This window comes from Lithobates pipiens, unplaced genomic scaffold (genome assembly GCF_037356315.1).
Source record: "Lithobates pipiens isolate NorthernLeopardFrog02 unplaced genomic scaffold, aLitPip1_a1.2 Scaffold_16, whole genome shotgun sequence".
NCBI classification, from domain to species: Eukaryota; Metazoa; Chordata; class Amphibia; order Anura; family Ranidae; genus Lithobates; species Lithobates pipiens.
The window spans coordinates 320,432,217-320,452,314 of record NW_027507748.1 but is presented as its reverse complement, the minus strand read 5'-3'; the positions used below and the strand labels follow the sequence as shown (position 1 = coordinate 320,452,314).

Here is a 20,098-nt window from a genome sequence, read left to right as displayed (position 1 = left end):
ATGAATTTATGTGTGCCCATCTTGAGGGAAAGGCCCAGAAATGTCTTAAATTCGGAAACCGTAACTGGTTTCCAATCTCTGGCAAGAGACGGCAACTGGGGATTAGCGGCGATGTGTTGACCAGCATATAAATTGGTTTGGTCCACAATAGATCTATAGAGATCTTCCGTGAAATACAGAGAATAAAAATCGAGTGGCGTAAAATCATCTGTATCCACCTGAATACCGGGTTGGGCAGTGAATGGGGGAAGTACTGGTGCTGCAGAAGTGGTGGGCACCCAATCAGGATTGGCGAATTCTGCAGGAAGGGCACTATGGGAACGACGGGCCTGTCTTCGTCTTCTTGGTGGCAGCGGGACACTACTTGTGCTTGCCACCTCGCCAGCTTGAACTGCACTTATGGGACTCGCCACGTCACCACGTGATACTGCAGTGCTGGGTGTACGTCCAGGGTGTACTAGGCCGCTGGTGCTTGCCAGTTCACCAAAAGGATGAGCGGCGCTAGTACTGGCTCTATACTCCATACGAGGGACTTGCGGTTCCTGCACCTCAACAACATCAGAAAATCAGGGTCGGGTACGCCTGACGTTAGCAGGGACCTCTTCTTCGTCGTCAGAGCTATCTGACATGGAGGCGCTGTCCTCTACAGGTTCGTATTCTGAGCCTGATTCTGACAGATCAGTGTCTTCCTCTTCACTATCTGTCATGCTCAGAAACGTGTAGGCCTCTTCACTAGTGTACCTTCGCTTTGCCATTTTGGGCTCTAAATTTCGGGGTACACTAGTGAGACTCGCAGGTAAAAAAGCACCTAGCCTGTCAGCGACTGTATAAAACGCTACAAAAAAAACTTAGCGATCGCAGGGATCAGGCCTGACTCTGCGAACGCTGCAGTTATGTGTGTTGTGTTTTGTAAGTGACAGTGATCGATCGATACTGCACTTGGGTGGGCTGGGCAGAGGGGCAAAACGCAGGTGCTAGCAGGTATCTGGATTGATCCTGCTAACAATGCATTTTTTTAGAACCCTAAATTGCTGGGCACGCTAGTATAGATCTGATCAGATCAGATATTAATCTGTTCGGATACTATACCACTAAGGGAGGTGTATGCTTTGCGCGTGGGTGTTAGCGGTACTGGCACTAACCTAGCACTGTCTGGGGCGACGCAGACCCTTTCTGACCCTAAAACCAAATTTATATCACCCGCCGGGTGATCAGGGGGTTAAACCTTTATTAGGTAATAAATGGCGGGTGCCCTGACGCTATAAAAAGCGAGCTACCTAACCAGCGTCACCCGTAACACTTATACGGTGATCACTGGTGAAAGGGTTAACTAAGGGCAATCAGGGGTTAAAACCTTTATTGGGTATTTATATGGGGGTACCTGAAGCTTTATAAAAACCTGACGGGGAACCTAAATAACTAAATAACTAACTGGCTAACCAGCGTCACCAGTGACACTTATGCAGCGATCGCTGGTGAAAGGGTTAACTCTAGGGGCAATCAAAGGGTTAAAACCTTTGGTTATATATCGGGGTACCTAACGCTATAAAAACCTGGCGTTGAACCTAAAAAAAAACTAGCTTCCTAGCGGGACCAGTGACACTATTGCAGCGATCAGAAAAACGATCGCTTAGTGACACTGGTAAAAGTGGGTGAAAGGGTTAACTGGGAGGGCAATCAAGGGGTTAAACCTTTATTAGGGGGGGTAGGGGGCTACCCTGGACCTAAAGGGGCCTAACACTAGCTGCCCTGACACTTTTTACAGTCACAACTGACACTAAATGTAGTGATCAATAAATAAATGAACACTGCATTAGTGACACTGTGACTGGGGGGGGCGGGGGGGTGACTCGGGTGAAATGTGTACCTATGTGTCAGTGGACTGTTGGTGCACTTGAACGTCTTCACTCCTCGCTGTCCGGTTCAAAAAGACCGCCACGAGGAGTGTGACATCACTTCCTCCTCCTGTGTTTACATTTTCACAGGGGAGGAAGTTCGTCACTGGCCAGGAGCGATCGAGAGGGGATGGCCAGAAACCAACGGCCATCCCCTCATCGCGGATCGCTCCGGCACCGAAAGGGACTGCCGTATCTAGCGGGAGGGGGTCTGATCGGACCCCCCACCCGCTGGAAGGCAGGCACGTAGATCTACGTGATTGTGCCTGCCTGTGCCATTCTGATGATGTAGAATGGCAATACGGCGGTCCTTAAGTGGTTAATATGCTTGCCTCTTGCACTCTTGACACCTAAAAGTGCATTTTTTTTTTTTTTAGGCATGGCTCTTGTTCTGGGTGGACTTCAGACGTCGGCCTCCCAGAAAAAACGCTCTCACACGCCCATCATGGCAATCGGTGGTGCGGTGTGTCAGGCTCTTTAGCACGTGATCAGCCACGTCCAATCACGGCTGATAACGATGTAAACGGGAAGAGCCGTTGATTGGCTTTACCTCAATTGCATCTGACAGACGCGAGTAGAGGAGAGACGATTGGCTGCTCTCCTGACGGGGGGGGGGGGGGGGGGTCCTGTACTGATTGTTTATCAGCGCAGCCCCTCTCGGGTGCCCACCCAGGACCACCAGGGATGGCCACCACTCTGCACAAACAAGTATGCCACCCTAGACCACCAGGCAGTTGCTAATCGGTGCCCATCACCAATGCCTGCCAGTGGTATCAGTGATGCCCAACAATGCCATCTATCAGTGCCACTCATAAGTGCCAATCAGTGCAGCCTATCAGTGCCAATAAGTGAAGGAGAAAACTTACTTCTTTACAAAATTTTATAACAAACAAAAGAAAAACTTATTTTTTTTTCCCAAAATGTTGTTTTTTTTATTTTTTTTATTTAGCACAAAATAAAAAAAACGCAGAGGTGATCAAATACCAGAAAGCTCCGTTTGTGGGAACAAAATAACAATTCTGTTTGGGTACAGTGTAGCATGACGGCGCAATTGTCATTTAAACAGGGACAGTGCTGAAAATTGGCTTGGGCAGGAAGGGGGTTTAAGTTCCATGTATTGAGGTGGTTAAAAAAACAAACAAAAAAACAGGAATTTTTACATGTGTGTATGCCTACATATGAATACACTGCAAGAGCTACACAGCCAATTTTTTATTTTTCTCCCAGGAATATCTAATGTTCACAGGTAAGTACCGTGTATAAGTAAAGCAGAGGTGGAGTGATACTACCCAATACGATAAGAGAACTTTCAGAGCTACCTGGATGCAGAAAGGCAGTCGCACAGCTGCAAAGGCAATTGTAGCAAAAGATAGTCTGCAACTCCTTGCTTGCTCTGAAAAATCTTCAGACACTCCTCCCCCCCGCATTGCATGTTATTAATTTGTCAATTAATAGATAATTTAAATTTTAGAGAGGTGAAACGCCATACATGGACAAAAGCACAAGTTTAATTGGTTACATAATTAGAAAAAGACATTAAAATGCAATAAGGTGGCAAAACAAAAAATGAAAGAATAAGCAAGAATGCCCAGTAGAATAATAGAATTCGTACTTAAAAGGATGAGGCAGGTGGCACAAAGGGGAATCGATTTAAATGTAACTCCAGGTCCCATCTGAGGTTTAACCCATGTGTATAAGCACCCTGAGCCTAGGTTCACACCACTGCGTGGAAAAATTTGCATGCGATTCACACAGGAATATCACCACATTCCTATGCAGACCACATGTAATGTCTGTGCAGTGCAATTTTAGCCATGCGTTATGTATGGCTGAAATCGCATCTGCACCAAAATGGTGCCGGACCCTTTATTTTCCCATGTGATTCTGACAACTGCACCATGTTAAGCGATCTGTTTCAGGGTGTCGTTAAGATAACAGTGACACGCTCTGCAGATCACATGGACACCGTGAAATTGCTTTGAAGTGTCATGTGGGAAACACAGCCAATCTTGTGCATTTCCCGCATTGCATAAGTGTAAACCAGGGCTGAAAGCCCAACACAGGGCAAATGTTGTTTTTCCCAAACAATAGGGCTATGTCCATTCGCTTTCTCTAGGGGTGAACATAGTGCCTATATTCACCTGATCCTTCAATCTACCACAAAACAGCATAACCCCCACTGTATGGTAAAAAGAAAACAACAAATTGTCTGGAGTTCTGCTTTTAACCACTTGCCGCCCGCCCACCGTCAAATGACGGTGAAGCGGTGTGGCTCTTGTTCTGGGAAGACGTCGCTTGGCGGCGTCCCAGAACAGCCGCTCTTGCTCGCAGTGGTTGCTGCCGCACTGTGTTGCGCGGCTCTTTAACCATGTGATCGGCTGTGTGGACACAGCCGATCACATGTAAACAAGACTGACAGTGTGTGGCGAGGAGAGCCAATCAGCGGCACCTCCATGCAGGGGGAAATCTAGGAATGTAATCGGGACACCGATCATCAGTGCCCTGATTACAGTATTTCAATACAGTGTCAAATCAGTACTCACCAATGCCAGCTATCAGTGGCGTCAATCAATGCCCATCAGTGCCAATACGTGCGGTATATTGGTGCCTCATCAGTACCCATAACTGCCGCCTCATCAATGCCCACCAGTTCAGCCTATCAGTGCCACCTCATCAGCGTACATCAATGAAGGTGAAAAATTACTTGGTTACAAATTTTACTGACAGGAAAAAAAAGTGAAAAAAAAATAAAGTTTTTTTTTTTTTCAACGTTTTTGAGCAGTGATAATACCACCAAAAGAAAGCACTAATTGTGTGAAGAAAATGATAAAAAAAAATTTGTTTGGCTACAGTGTAGCATGACCACGCAATTGTCATTCAAAGTGTGACAGCGATAAAAATGGCTTGGGCAGGAAGGGGGTGTAAGTGCCTGGTAGGCAAGTGGTTAAAGTAGAACTATAGACAAATTTTTTTTTTTTTTTTTTTTTAGATAGATCAAGGAAGGGTTATAACCCCTGTCAGATTTAGTTTTTACCATCTGTGTCCCATTGTGGAGATTTCCCTTCACTTCCTGTCCCATTGCCAAACAGGAAGTTAGAGGAAATCCCTGAAAGTTAAGTCCATTGGGGACCCCCATGTCACCAGAACTAGTGTCCCCATTGCAAGATTTCCCCCTCTATTTTCTGGGGACAACCCACATTTTTTCTTTTACTTTTAATAATCATGGTAAACAGGACACACAGGGTGAATCTCCATTATGGGGGCACAAACGGTAATAAAAACTGACAGGGGTTCTAATCCCTTTCCACTCTGTTCAAAGCTAAAAAAAAGTTTTGTCTTTAGTTATACTTTTATTTCTCGCTACAACTGCCCACAGTAGTGGTATTGTGGACGACGGGTGGCAGCTGCAGGCTGGGCAATGCACCGGTACACCGTGGCCTCCCTTTTGGGTCACGTATGTGCATGCCCCCTTGTCAACCCATGCTGTGATTGGACACAGCATAAGTTTGGTAGCTGATTTCAGCTGAAGATTTTGGCTGAAGTTAGTTGGTCAACTGTGGCCAATAACATAGTTCTGTTTACAAAAACACAGAACTCTTGGTATAGGGAACAGCCATCTGGCTTTTTCTTCTCCCTGCCCCTATGTTAACCCCTTCCTAGTCAGTATTGTCAGTACAGCGTCAGGGTGCAGTATTACCACTGATCACTGTTAATGTCACTAGCGATGTCAGTGTCCTTCAATGACCCTCCCAGATAGGGTGCTGGGCAATCTTAAGAGACACTATCACAATCACCAAAAATACAGTATAGCATCACAGCTCTGTAAATTCCTGCATATATACCACAGTTTGTAGATGCTAGAACTTTCACACAAACCAATGTTGCATGACTGTGCTATTGCCGGTTAAAGTAGTACATTGTCGAATAGCAAGAAATGCCCTGGTCATGAAGGGGGTAAAGCCTTCCAGGGATCAAGTAGTTGAAGTACAGTAAGTCATTGCTAGTTTTTAAAGGTGAACACTGCCATTCTCTGCAAAGCTAGTAGTGATGGGCTTCCAAGACAGAAGCAGTCCCCCCCCTCACTCAGTCGTGCCTGTTCATTCTGTTCTCAGTTCTACTAGGTTTGCTCTGAACTTGGGTCTGAACATCAGACTGAACCTGAGCAGGCACTTAAAGCAGAATTATGCTTAAAAAAAAAAAAAACACAAGCGGAACTTTCGCCCCCCCCCCCCCCCTCTTTGCCAATGGGTAGCTACAGTGGGGATGGAGAGTATTCAGACCGCCTTAAATTTTTCACTCTGTTATATTGCAGCCATTTGCTAAAATCATTTAAGTTCATTTTTTTTCCTCATTAATGTACACACAGCACCCCATATTGACAGAAAAACACAGAATTGTTGACATTTTTGCAGATTTATAAAAAAAAAAAGACAAAATGAAATATCAAATGGTCCTAAGTATTCAGACCCTTTGCTGTGACACTCATATTTTTAACTCGGGTGCGTTCCATTTCTTCTGATCATCCTTGAGATGGTTCTACACCTTCATTTGAGTCTAGCTGTGTTTGATTATACTGATTGGACTTGATTAGGAAAGCCACACACCTGTCTATATAAGACCTTACAGCTCACAGTGCATGTCAGAGCAAATGAGAATCATGAGGTCGGAGGAACTGCATGAAGAGCTCAGAGACAGAATTGTGGCAAGGCACAGATCTGGCCAAGGTTACAAAAAAATTCTGCCGCGCTTAAGGTTCCTAAGAGCACAGTGGCCTCCATAATCCTTAAATGGAAGATGTTTGGGACGACCAGAACCCTTCCTAGAGCTGGCCGTTCGGCCAAACTGAGCTATCGGGGGAGACGAGTCTTGGTGGGAGAGATGAAGAACAACCCAAAGATCACTGTGGCTCAGCTCCAGAGATGCAATCGGGAGATGGGAGAAAGTTGCAGAAAGTCAACCATCACTGCAGCCCTCCACCAGTCGGGACTTTATGGCAGAGTGGCCCGACGGAAGCCCTTCCTCAGTGCAAGACACATGAAAGCCCTCATAGAGTTTGCTTAAAAAAACCCCCCCCAAAAAAAACCTAAAGGACTCCAAGATGGTGAGAAAGAAGATTCTCGGGTCTGAGACAAAGATAGAACTTTTTGGCATTAATTCTAAGCGGTATGTGTGGAGAAAACCATGCACTGCTCATCACCTGTCCAATACAATCCCAACAGTGAAGCATGGTGGTGGCAACATCATGCTGTGGGGGTGTTTTTCAGCTGTGGGGATAGGATGACTGGTTGCAGTCTAGGGAAAGATGAATGCGGCCAAGTACAGGGATATCCTGGACGAAAACCTTCTCCAGAGTGCTCAGAACCTAAGACTGGGCCGAAGGTTTACCTTCCAACAAGACAATGACGCTAAGCACACAACTAAAATAATGGAGTGGCTTAACAACTCTGTGACTGTTCTTGAATGGCCCAGCCAGAGCCCTGACTTAAACCCAATTGAGCATCTCTGGAGAGATCTAAAAATGGCTGTCCACCAACGTTTACCATCCAACCTGACAGAACTGGAGAGGATCTGCAAGGAGGAATGGCAGAGGATCCCCAAATCCAGGTGTGAATCGTAATCTTCATCACTACATTTGGCCCAAGAGAGCTTTGTTTTCATCCCTTCTCCAGATACAACTCAAACCGTATTGGCATCTTCTGTTAAGACAAGACCTGCTGATACAAGTTCCCTTACTCACCAAGAAGTAGCAAAGCTAAAGCTCATGGCTTGGCTTTTGAAGAGCAGCTCCTAAGGAAGGAGTTTTTGCATAGATTGGTTGCTACCCTCCTATCTAGCAGAAAGTGTTACCTGAGCAATTTATTCCAAATTTGGAAAGCTTTCAACTCCTGGTGCACTGCATCCAGCAGATCCTTAAAAGATATTCTATTTTGGGATTCCTGCAAGAAGGAGCGGATAAGTTCAAGTTTCTGTGTTGGGGGTATTTTTGGAAAACTCGATCTCAACAGCACCCCTAGTGATTAGAGTCTTCAAAGCCCTCATCTGGACCAGACCGGTAGTGATCAGAAGCTGTCCAAAATGGAACTTTTCGGTTGTTCTACAGGCCCTGACCCAGGGAACCATTTGAACCTACTAATTTAGCCTCCCTGAGATTACTTTGAAAACTTTATTTATTTTTTTAGTTGCTATAATGACAGCTTGAAGTATTAGTGATATTCAAGCCAAAACATGCAACCTGTAGAATTTTTTTTATTTTTTTTAAACGTTGCCTTTTGAGATTTTTTGAGGGTAAGTTTGTCACCATTCCATGAGTGGGCACAATTTTGAAGCATTACATGTTTGGTATCAATTTACAACATTTGCAACATTATCAAAAAAAACTGGGCTAACTACGTTTTTTTTTTCAAAAACAAGTGCGCTTGTAAGACTGCTGTGCAAATATGATGTGAAAAGTATTGCAGTGACCACCATCTTATTCTCTAGGGTGTTAGAAACAAAAAATAAAATGTAGTAATGTTTGGGGGTTCTAAGTAATTTTCTAGCAAAAAAAAAAAGTTTTAAACACATCAATCTCCAAAACGTGTTTTTTTTTTTTTTTTTTTTTTTTTTTTTTTTTTTGGAGTCAGTCACCATGTGTATGTAAATGCAACCATATGTATACTATAAGATATTATATGCCTATATGCGATGTACTCTTTTACTTTTTTATTGCACAATTTAAAGTTGACTAATTTACAGGTTCTTGTACCTAAAAAATGAATTGTCATGCTCTTTCCTGAAGAAGCCCCATGGTGAAACCTATAGAAAATATGAGCGTGATTACAGTAAATCATTGTCTTTTTAATAGGATGTTTTGCACACGCCTATGGCTATGATTGTATTGTATGTGTTGATTTTATGATGTTGTTTAATAAAATGTGTGTATTTTTTAAATATACTGTTGATTTAGTTTCCTGGTGCAATGCACCCTTAAAGTCCCATATCTCCCAAATATTATATCGCATTACACAGAACAGATAAGTATACCGTGTTTATTTTTTTTTAAAGGGGAGAAAAAACCTTTTATAAACCCCTTAACAGGGCTGCCATTAACAATTGTGATAGTTTCGGATGGATGGGGGGGATGATTGAAGAGCCACCTCATCTGATCATTAAATTCAATGCATTGTGGGTACCTGTAGTACCGACACTGATGGGGGGGGGGGGGGGAGAAAGGTCAGGTAGTTGGCTCTTTTTCAAGTGATTGCTATAGGCACAGCCATCGATTTTAACCCCCAACAGTGCCAGAACACTGCCTACTAGGTTATCCAGCAGCAAAGGACTCAGGATTTCTACTTTAAACAGCACATGGGACAGATTTCATTGCTGGCCAGGCGAGTCGCTGGATGTCTCCTATATGCCCTGGAAAAGAAATGGCAGGGCTTTGTTCTGTTGCTAATCATCTGGCCAGTCTTCAGGTAGTATTGTACTTTTCAGATCTTTCCTTGGGCTTCTGCCAATGGAGGTGAGATTTGGGTTGAGAGCCAATTGGTGGCAATGGCTGTCGGTGGTGTAGGGGAATTGGGAGCTTAGTGGGCAAGTGGAGTGTTTATGGCCTGGCACATATAACCCCACAGGATGCCAGGACTGGCAGAGGTTTTTAGGGAATTTTTCTTCCCTGACAATACTGTATGGTATGATAGAGGTCTCCTGTCGGTCAAGTAGCTGCACATTTTACTTACATGAACTTGCGGGCTGATTATGATATGCAGAACAGTGGAACTGGTGTTTATGGCTTGCCTCAGCTGTCCAACATTCCTGATATCACTGTGACAAGTAGGCCAAAAAAATATTTGTTTTTGCAGAAATGGCTATCATACCTACTGGGTTCAAATATAATTCACTACCGTTATGAATTTTCAACACCATCTTGCCATTTGTTGTCCTGAAATTCATGGAGCTTTTTATATTCAATAGTCATTTTGTGTTTAAGAAATTCATGACCTACAATGCTGGTTAGTTAAGCCACAGCAGCTGTGAGTTGGTGACTGGGGCATTTTTATATTGATGGTTAGCAGCTGTTGATGTAATCCATTTGTTCAGGCTATCTTTGCAGTTTGTTTTACATGGTGACCATGTTGAAACTTTCATGCCTATTCATGAAATCTGATATGGTTTACTGGAGTGATATGCAATATTTTCCCTTTTGTGTAATTTTATTTTAGTCCCTAACTCGTACATATACTAGGGCCAATTTGGACAGGAGCCAGTTAAGCTGCCAACATGTCTTTGACGTGTGGGAGGAAACCCGCACAGGGAGAACATGCAAACTCCAGGCAGGTAGTGTCGTGGTTTGTATTTGAACCAATGAACCTAGGGCTGCTTGGTAGAAGTGCTAACCAGTTAGCCACACTGCATCCCTATAATAAAAACATGTTAATGTCAAAAGATGCATGTGATATCAGTCAGGAGTAATATGGCTTGTTGGTAACTGCTTGGCATCTCAATATTCTAGTCTAAACATACTGTAAGGCATGCACACCCTAACCTTTTTTATTTCAAATCATAATTTTAAATGTTTAAAGTAATTTAAAATTTGTCGTCACAAAACAATTTCTGTCACTACCTAACAGTATTCCCTTTAAAAAAATAAATAAAAAATAGCCGTCCTACCTGTGCTTCAGATTTTTGCTTTCTTGTAAAACCAAGTTGGCTGAAGAATTAGCATTGAAACAAACACACTTTTCTCTGGGGTTACCCCTGTGTCCCTTATGTCACCAAAAGGCTAAGCACTTGGTCAAGTGATCTCTGCTGGAAAAGTAGTTTCAGAACTCGGGCTGACCTGTTCTTTTTTCAAGAGCTTATGTGACATAAAGAAAATGTGTAGATGTTCTCTGTTTGAAGTTCCTATGTGGCTATGGTGTGCCAAAAAAAAACATTTTATTTTTTTATATAGTATTTCACTTAGAAGGAAGCAACTTGGTATGTTTTTGCTGCAGAGAGGGCTATGGGTGGAGGGCATAGTGACTTTATTGTATATAAGGGGCCAAAAATACAATGGTGATGAAGAAAGCAGCACTTTGTTATACATCAGCACTCTTCCTTTTTTTGGATAAAAAAAAAAAAAAGCAGTAGCTGAAATCTGGGTGATACATAGCCTTCTGTAAACTTATCCCAAACTTAAATTGTCAAAGTAACACTTTTTTATGATTTTTGTATTTTTCAGATGTACAGCATTGATTACCTGCAATCCTACAGCTATATCCTCCTAAGGGTTATTTCAACCAAGGTAATGTTTTAGCCTTAGTCTGTTTGCAATTATATAGTAATCAGATTAAAATCACTTGTTTCACATTAATGCAGTGATATTACAACAGATGGGAAATGGTCCATTTAAATATTTCCTAGTCTTACAGTATGGGGCACACACTCTTAAATCATTATGGAATGGGCTATATGCTGCTACCTTCAGGTGACTGGACACTGGCCAGGGATGATTGTCCCCCTCCCATAGACTGGCCGTACACCTATAGATTATCTGCAGATTTTCTATGGTCAGATGGAAAAAGTGGAACAGATTCCTCCATCTACTGGCCCAAGCTTCCATATAATGCTAGTTGGCCCCGCTGGCTCTCGCAGTACCTGAACATTTTGATTGGGTGCAAGCATTGTTTTGGGTTGAGCCAGCAGGGCCGACTAGCAAGATACTGAAGCTTGGCCCAGTGGGAGATCCCTCCATCCACACAGTTTAGCATACATGGAGAAATCTGTTACACTTTTTCCATCTAACCATAGAAAATCTGCAGATAATCTATAGGTGTATGGCCAGCTTTAGTTCATGATGATGTGCCTGTAGAAGAAATTTCATCCAAATTAAAAGGGTACAATAGCGAAGCTGTTTACATTGCTGCTTAACATTAGAGCAACCTGAGTCTACTCACACCATTATATCTAGCAGCTGATTGACAATTCTAAAATTACTCCATGCACATTCATTTTGTAACAAAAGGTAGGAATATGCAACAGTTTATTAAAATCCTTGCTTTAGGCCCCTTTCACACGGGACAGATCTGTAATGATCCGCCCCGTGATGATCCACTTGCTCAGCGGGGATCACTCCATTTATCCCCGCTGAGCCGGCGGATGACAGGGCAGTCCCTGCACACTGCAGGGACCGCCCTGTCAGATCTTCGCTCTCCGCTATGGGGGATCGGATGAACACGGACCGTCTGTCCGTGTTAATCCGATCTATAGACGGATAGAAAAATAGGATTTTCCTCCATCTGCAGAATCGGACCATTGCGTAGATGGACGATATCGGGTGTCTGCGGATGTTCATCCGCAGACACCCGCTATCCCATAGGAATGCATGTATGTCCGTATTTCATCCGCAAACGGATGGATGAAATACGGACCTACGGTCCGCATGTGTGAAAGGGGCCATAGGCTGCATTCACACCTGACCATTTCAAAGTCGGCGGGGGTTTTTTTTTTTTTTTTTTACCACAATTTTGAACAGGTCACCAATGTAAAAGGCAGAAAACCGCCTGTAATCTTCTCGAATTAAGCTTATGTTCTTTTTTGAGCTCAGGGCATTTTTCATGCGTTTTTCTTGAGGTAACAAAATGCTCTGATGTGAACAGGTGCCATTGAATGGGATTTTTCTTGTTGGGCATTTTTAGCCCGTAAAAACACCCAAGTGTGAATGCAGCCTTAAACATAGATCACTCAGGGGACCCCCAACAAAGGAAGTTACTCTTTTTTAAAGCGTTATTAAACCCAAAATTAAATATGTAATATATTGCAACTTGCCAATTAGCAGTGGCTTCATCAGTTTTCTTTTTTTTTTTTTTTTTTGCTGTTTCCCATCTGTTTTCACCTGGTGAATGTGAGACAACTCTGGATGAATGAGCACCGCAGCATTGTCAGAGGGTTAATTGAGTGCTAAATGTATTAGCGGATTTAGAACCACTAACAAATTGAAGCCATACCCCAGCTCATACTTTATAAGCAGTTACAGCAAACCTTTTTTGCTTTTGGGTTAAAGAGACCTTCTGTTCCAAGAGCAATGTTCCATCCTGGTTCTTGGTTGCTGACTTTATTGGTTGAAGCCACATTCGTTAGACAGTCATTTCCGGCTCGTTTATCCCTACTCTTTTGAAGGAATTTAGAAGCAGACGACTTGCAAAGTCTATAACTACACCAGAAGCGCAAGTCGAGGATCTTTTCCTGCTAGAAAGTACTCCACGGGATGTGGTCTATATTTCCTGCAGACCAGTCTGGATCGGCATCTGGCTTTAAGTACCATCAAAGGACAAATCTTGGTCATGACAGTTCTATTTCAGAGACCTTTGGTCATTCACTCCTTACTCCCATTGTTCAGGTCATATCGCACATCTTCCCCATGTTCGCTCTCATGTGTCCTCATTGGACCTTAGTCCATTTCTCGTGGCTCTTTAGAAGCTGCCTTTTAGACATTAGGGATAGACCCTTGTCTGACTTTAACTTGTAAGGTTGTCTTTCTTGCTGTCACCTCCGTTCAGAGGGTCTCTAAAATTGGAGGCCTTTGTCTTGTAAGTGGTTATTCTTGGTGTTGCAGAGGTATAATATTTGTCTTGAGGTCTAACGCCACCTCCTTATTCCCAGAGGTGCTCTCAGCCTTTCACCTTAATCAAAACCTTGTCCTTCGCTCCCAATGTTCTTCTACAAACCATCCAAAGGAAATTTGTTTCTAATGTACTCCGAGAAACGGATTTCACCGGTAACAATCATAAAATCCTATTTTACAGCACGGTAAGGTGGTGGTTCTATCAAATTTAACCACTTGCCACCCAGGCCAATTCTGACATTTCTCTCCTACATGTAAAAATCATCATTGTTTTGCTAGAAAATTACATAGAGCCCCCAAACATTGTTTTTGTGTTTTTTTTTTTTTTTTTTTTTTTTTTTTTTTTTTTTTTTGCAAAGACCCTAGAGAATACAATGGTGGTTGTTGCAGCTTTGTATCTCGCACCGTATTTGCGTAGCAATTTTTTGAACGCAGGTTTTTTTTTATTTTTTGGGAAAGAAACAGTTTTTTGTGCATCAAAAAAAAAAAAAAAAACGTAAAGTTAGCATATTTGCATACTGTGAAAGATGAAGTCACGCCAATTAAATGGATACCTAACATGTCATGCTTCAAAATTGTACACACATGGAATGGCACCAAAGTTCGTTACTTAAAAATCCCCATAGGCGACACTTGACATTTTATTTTTCATGGTTACATGTTTTGAGTTCGAGGACGTCTAGGGACAAAATTATTGCTCTCGCTCCAACGTTCACGTCGATACCTCACATGTATGGTTTGAACATGGTTTTCATGTGTGGGCGGGACTTGCGTATGCTTCTACGTGCGAGCACAGGGGGACAGGACTGCTTTAAAAAAAATCTTTATTGTTAATTATACTTTGACGCTTTTTTGAGAAACCATTTTTTGATCACTTTTATTCATATTTATTCCTATTACATCCCTTGTAATAGGAATATGACATGACGGGTCCTCTTTATAGTGAGAGATGGTGTCGATAAGACCCCGCATCTCACCTCTAGGCTGGGAAGCCTGAAATTAAAATAAATAAATAAACCGATCGCTGAAGTGGTGTGTGTGTGTGTGTGTGTGTGTGTGTGTGTGTGTGTGTTTTTTGCATGCAGAGGCCGGGCGTGAAGTCATAACATTGTGCCCTGCCTCCGATTATAGAGACTCTATTTCTATGATCAACATCCAGGGCCGGCGGATCCTCTGTCCTGGTGGAACAGCCACTATGATCATTCTTATGGCATAGGAAATCGCGTGCTGAAAACGGCAATATCTGAATGTCTGTAGCTACAGGCATCATTCAGATATACCCACTCAAAGTCCGTCACTTTTCAGTATGTACAGAAAATGCCTTGCTGGGAAATGAAGTGTCCTTGTCGCTTCTCTGAGCTGAAATTACAAACTATATAATTTTCCTTTCCAGTCATCCCCTCTAAACTACCTCTCATGTAATGGAGGTGAAGAGAAGTATATGTGTTTGAAGTCTAAATCAAGTGAGCAGCCTAGTGCCACATCCATGGCTCAGTGAGCGCTGTCACTCTAGGATAAGTGTGTAGGAGAATAAGCTGAAAAAAGACTAATGTAAAACGCCACTTTTTAACCACTTTCAGACCGGACCATTTTGCTGGTCAATGACCAGAGGTCTTTTTACAATTTGGCACTGCGCTGCTTTAACTGGTAATTGCGCGGTCATGCAATGTTGTACCCAAACAAAATTTGCGTCCTTTTTTTCCCACAAATAGAGCTTTCTTTTAAAGGTATTTGACTGACTCTGCGATTTTTATTTTTTGCGATATAAACGTAAAAAGACCGCAAATTTTGAAAAAAAAATGATATTTTCTACTTTTTGTTATTAGAAAAATCCAATAAACTCAATTTTAGTCATACATTTAGGCCAAAATGTATTCAGCCACATGTCTTTGGTAAAAAAAAGTCAATAACTGTATATTTATTGGTTTGCGCAAAAGTTGTCACATCTACAAACTAAGGTACGTTTTCTGGAATTTACGCAGCTTTTAGTTTGACGGCCTATCTCAATTCTTGAGGTGCTAAAATGGCAGGGCAGTACAAAACCCCCCCAAATGACCCCATTTTGGAAAGTAGATACCCTAAGGAAATTGATAAGAGGCATGTTGAGCCCATTGAATATTTTATTTTTTTGCCTCAAGCGATTGAATAATGACAAAAAAAAAATTTTTTTTTTTTTTTTTTACACAAAGTTGTCACTAAATGATATATTGCTCACACATGCCATGGTTATATGTGGAATTGTACCCCAAAATACATTCTGCTGCGTCTCCTGAGTACGGGGATACCACATGTGGTCGACTTTTTGGAAGCCTAGCGACGTACGGGGCCCCGAAAGCCAAGCACCGCCTTCAGGATTTCTAAGGGCATACATTTGTAATTTCACTCCTCACTACCTATCACAGTTTTGAAGGCCATAAAATGCCAATGTGGCACAAAACCCCCACAAATGACCCCATTTTAGAAAGTAGACACCCCAAGCTATTTGCTGAGAGGCATGTTGAGTCCATGGAATATTTTATATTTGGCACAAGTTGCGGGAAAATTACAAACTTTTATTTTTATTTTATTTATTTTTTTCACAAAGTTGTCACTAAATGATATATATTGCTCACACATGCTATGGGCATATGTAAAATGACACCCCAAAATAAATTCTGCTGCTTCTCCTGAGTACGGGGATACCACATATGTGGGACTTTTTGGGAGCCTAGCCGCGTACGGGGCCCCGAAAACCAAGCACCGCCTTCAGGCTTTCTAAGGGCGTTACAGTTTTGAAGGCCATAAAATGCCAAGATGGCACAAACCCCCCCCCCAAATGACCCCATTTTGGAAAGTAGACACCCCTAAATTTAGGGGTACACTAGTGAGACTAGGTAATAAATGGCGGGTGCCCTGAAACTATAAAAAAAATAACTAACCAACCAGCGTCACCTGTAACAGTTATATGGTGATCACTGGTGAAAGGGTTAACTAGGGGGCAATCAGGGGGCTTTATGCGGTAGTATATGGGGGTCCCTGGCGCTATAAAAAGCTGCGGCGAACCTAAATACCTGCCTAACTAGCGTCACCTGTGACCACTAATACAACGATCAGAAAAATGATCGCTTATTAGGCTGGGTTCACACTGGAGCGATGCAGGAACGCCACGAATCCGCGGCGGGTTCCCGCATCGCATGCCTCCCGGCGGCAGTTCACACTGCCCTATGCGAACTGCTGGGAGTGTCAGTGAAATGTTAATGACACCCCCAGATCAGTTTGCATATCGCAGTGCGATCTGCAAACTCGGATCGCATGGTGTGAACACCCATGCGATTCGATTCTGCTGCGGACCAAAAAAAGGGTCCCGTGCGAATTTGCGGCGGGTGCGGCGCGAATTCAGCCATACTATCTGTATGGCTGAACTCGAAACGCACAGAGATCGGATGTGATTTGCACTGCAGTGCGGCGCAAATCACATCCGTTCTCATAAACCGCTGCAATGTGAACCCAGCCATAGTGACACTGGCGACGGGGGGGTGATCACGGGGTTAAACCTTTATTGGGGGGTTAGGGGGGTACATTAGAACTAAAGGGGGCTAACCCTAACTGCCCTAACAGTTATTACAGTCACAAATGACACCAATGCAAAAAAAAAAAATGCAATTGGTGTCACTGTGACTGGGGGGGCAGGGGTAATTGGGGGGGTGAAGGGGGGGTGTGAGTGTGCCTGGCATGTTCTACTGTGTAGTGTCGTGTTGGTGCAACTCACCGATCCTCTCTCCTCGGTGCTGGAACGAAAAATACCAACACGGAGGAGAGATTACATCACTTCCCCTGCCTGTGTTTACATTGCAGGAGAGGAAGTGATGTCACGGAGCATTTCCATTCGTCGGGAGCAATCGCGAGGGGGTGGCCATGAATGAATGGCCGCCCCCTCATCCCGGATCGCTCCCGAACGAATACCGACCGCCGCAAGGCACCGGGGGGGGGCCCGATCGGGCCCCCCACCCGCGGGAAGGCAGGGACGTACAGGTACGCCCATATGCCTGCCCATGCCATTCTGTCGACGTATATCGTCGTGCGGCGGTCGGCAAGTGGTTAAGTAAGGACTGGTAAGCTCTACAATATATGAAATCTTGTTGTGGGTTTAGATATGCTTTCATTTACTTTTCCATGGTTGACAAACTATAAATGGGTAAGACCACCACTATCTGGCCTTTTTTTTTTTTTTTTTTTAGATGTCCTCATTTCAGGTTTAGCCAAAAGTGTTTTATTACTTCAATTGTCATCAAAGCCTTATATTGAACCATAAGTTTGCTTCTGTCATTACTTGAGTTTGACATGTTTATCCTTTGCTCTTCTATCTCTATATTAACAGAAACAGGTGTTTGTAGCTAAACACCATGCAATGCTGCCTCAACATAGACATATTTTCCTAATTAAACTTTTGTTTATATTATCACTGTACATCCCTGACATTGTGTTTTGATGTCAACACCAGCTGTTGGCTTTTACCTTTCTACAGCATTTTTTAGACACTGGATTAGTAACTATTTTGTCAACTGTTTGTAGAGTGATTTTCTTAACCACTTTCAGACCGGACCATTTTGCTGGTAAATGACCAGAGGTCTTTTTACACTTTGGCACTGCGCTGCTTTAACTGGTAATTGCGCGGTCATGCAATGTTGTACCCAAACAAAATTTGCGTCCTTTTCTTCCCACAAATAGAGCTTTCTTTTGATGGTATTTGATTGCCTCTGCGATTTTTATTTTTTGCGATATAAACGTAAAAAGACCGCAAATTTTGAAAAAAAATGATATTTTCTACTTTTTGTTATTAGAAAAATCCAATAAACTCAATTTTAGTCATACATTTAGGCCAAAATGTATTCAGCCACATGTCTTTGGTAAAAAAAAAGTCAATAATTGTATATTTATTGGTTTGCGCAAAAGTTGTCACATCTACAAACTAAGGTACGTTTTCTGGAATTTACGCAGCTTTTAGTTTATGACTGCCTATCTCATTTCTTGAGGTGCTAAAATGGCAGGGCAGTACAAAACCCCCCCAAATGACCCCATTTTGGAAAGTAGACCCCCTAAGGAAATTGATAAGAGGCATGTTGAGCCCATTGAATATTTTATTTTTTTGCCTCAAGCGATTGAATAATGACAAAAAAAAATTTATTTTTTTTTTTTTACACAAAGTTGTCACTAAATGATATATTGCTCACACATGCTATGGGCGTATGTGAAATGACACCCCAAAATAAATTCTGCTGCTTCTCCTGAGTACGGGGATACCACATATGTGGGACTTTTTGGGAGCCTAGCCGCGTACGGGGCCCCGAAAACCAAGCACCGCCTTCAGGCTTTCTAAGGGCGTAAATTTTTGAGTTCACTTCTCACTACCTATTACAGTTTTGAAGGCCATAAAATGCCAAGATGGCACAAAACCCCCACAAATGACCCCATTTTAGAAAGTAGACACCCCAAGCTATTTGCTGAGAGGCATGTTGAGTTAATGGAATATTTTATATTTTGCCACAAGTTGCGGGAAAATTACAAACTTTTTTTTTTTTTTTTTTTTTTTTTCACAAAGTTGTCACTAAATGATATATTGCTCACACATGCCATGGGCATATGTGAAATGACACCCCAAAATAAATTCTGCTGCTTCTCCTGAGTACGGGGATACCACATATGTGGGACTTTTTGGGAGCCTAGCCGCGTACGGGGCCCCGAAAACCAAGCACCGCCTTCAGGCTTTCTAAGGGCGTTACAGTTTTGAAGGCCATAAAATGCCAAGATGGCACAAACCCCCCCCCAAATGACCCCATTTTGGAAAGTAGACACCCCTAAATTTAGGGGTACACTAGTGAGACTAGGTAATAAATGGCGGGTGCCCTGAAACTATAAAAAAATAACTAACCAACCAGCGTCACCTGTAACAGTTATATGGTGATCACTGGTGAAAGGGTTAACTAGGGGGCAATCAGGGGGCTTTATGCGGTAGTATATGGGGGTCCCTGGCGCTATAAAAAGCTGCGGCGAACCTAAATACCTACCTGCCTAACTAGCGTCACCTGTGACACTAATACAGCGATCAGAAAAACGATCGCTTATTAGGCTGGGTTCACACTGGAGCGATGCGGGAACGCCACAAATGCGCGGCGGGTTCCCGCATCGCATGCCTCCCGGCGGCAGTTCACACTGCCCTATGCGAACTGCTGGGAGTGTCAGTGAAATGTTACTGACACCCCCAGATCAGTTCGCATATCGCAGTGCGATCTGCAAACTCGGATCGCATGGTGTGAACACCCATGCGATCCGATTCTGCTGCGGGCCAAAAAAAGGGTCCCGTGCGAATTTGCGGCGGGTGTGGCGGGTGCGGCGGGTGCGGCGAATGGCTGAACTCGAATCGCACAGAGATCGAATGTGATTTGCACTGCAGTGCGGTGCGAATCACATCCGTTCTCAAACCGCTGCAATCTGAACCCAGCCTTAGTGACACTGGCGACGGGGGGTGATCACGTGGTTAAACCTTTATTGGGGGGGTTAGGGGGGTACCTTAGAACTAAAGGGGGCTAACCCTAACTGCCCTAACAGTTATTAGTCACAAATGACACCCGCCGGGTGATCA

At 43.2% G+C, this 20,098-nt stretch overlaps 1 protein-coding gene across 4 annotated transcripts in view; it reads left to right on the top strand.

The window, feature by feature from the left end:
• Positions 1 to 20,098, top strand: part of THRAP3 (thyroid hormone receptor associated protein 3) — a 96,011-nt gene that overhangs the window by 8,293 nt on the left and 67,620 nt on the right. For all 4 annotated transcript variants that reach the window (XM_077481698.1, XM_077481694.1, XM_077481700.1 and 1 more), the window contains exon 2: positions 11,098 to 11,160. The gene's annotated coding sequence lies outside the window, so the exon portion shown is untranslated. The remainder of the gene's footprint in view (positions 1 to 11,097; positions 11,161 to 20,098) is intronic.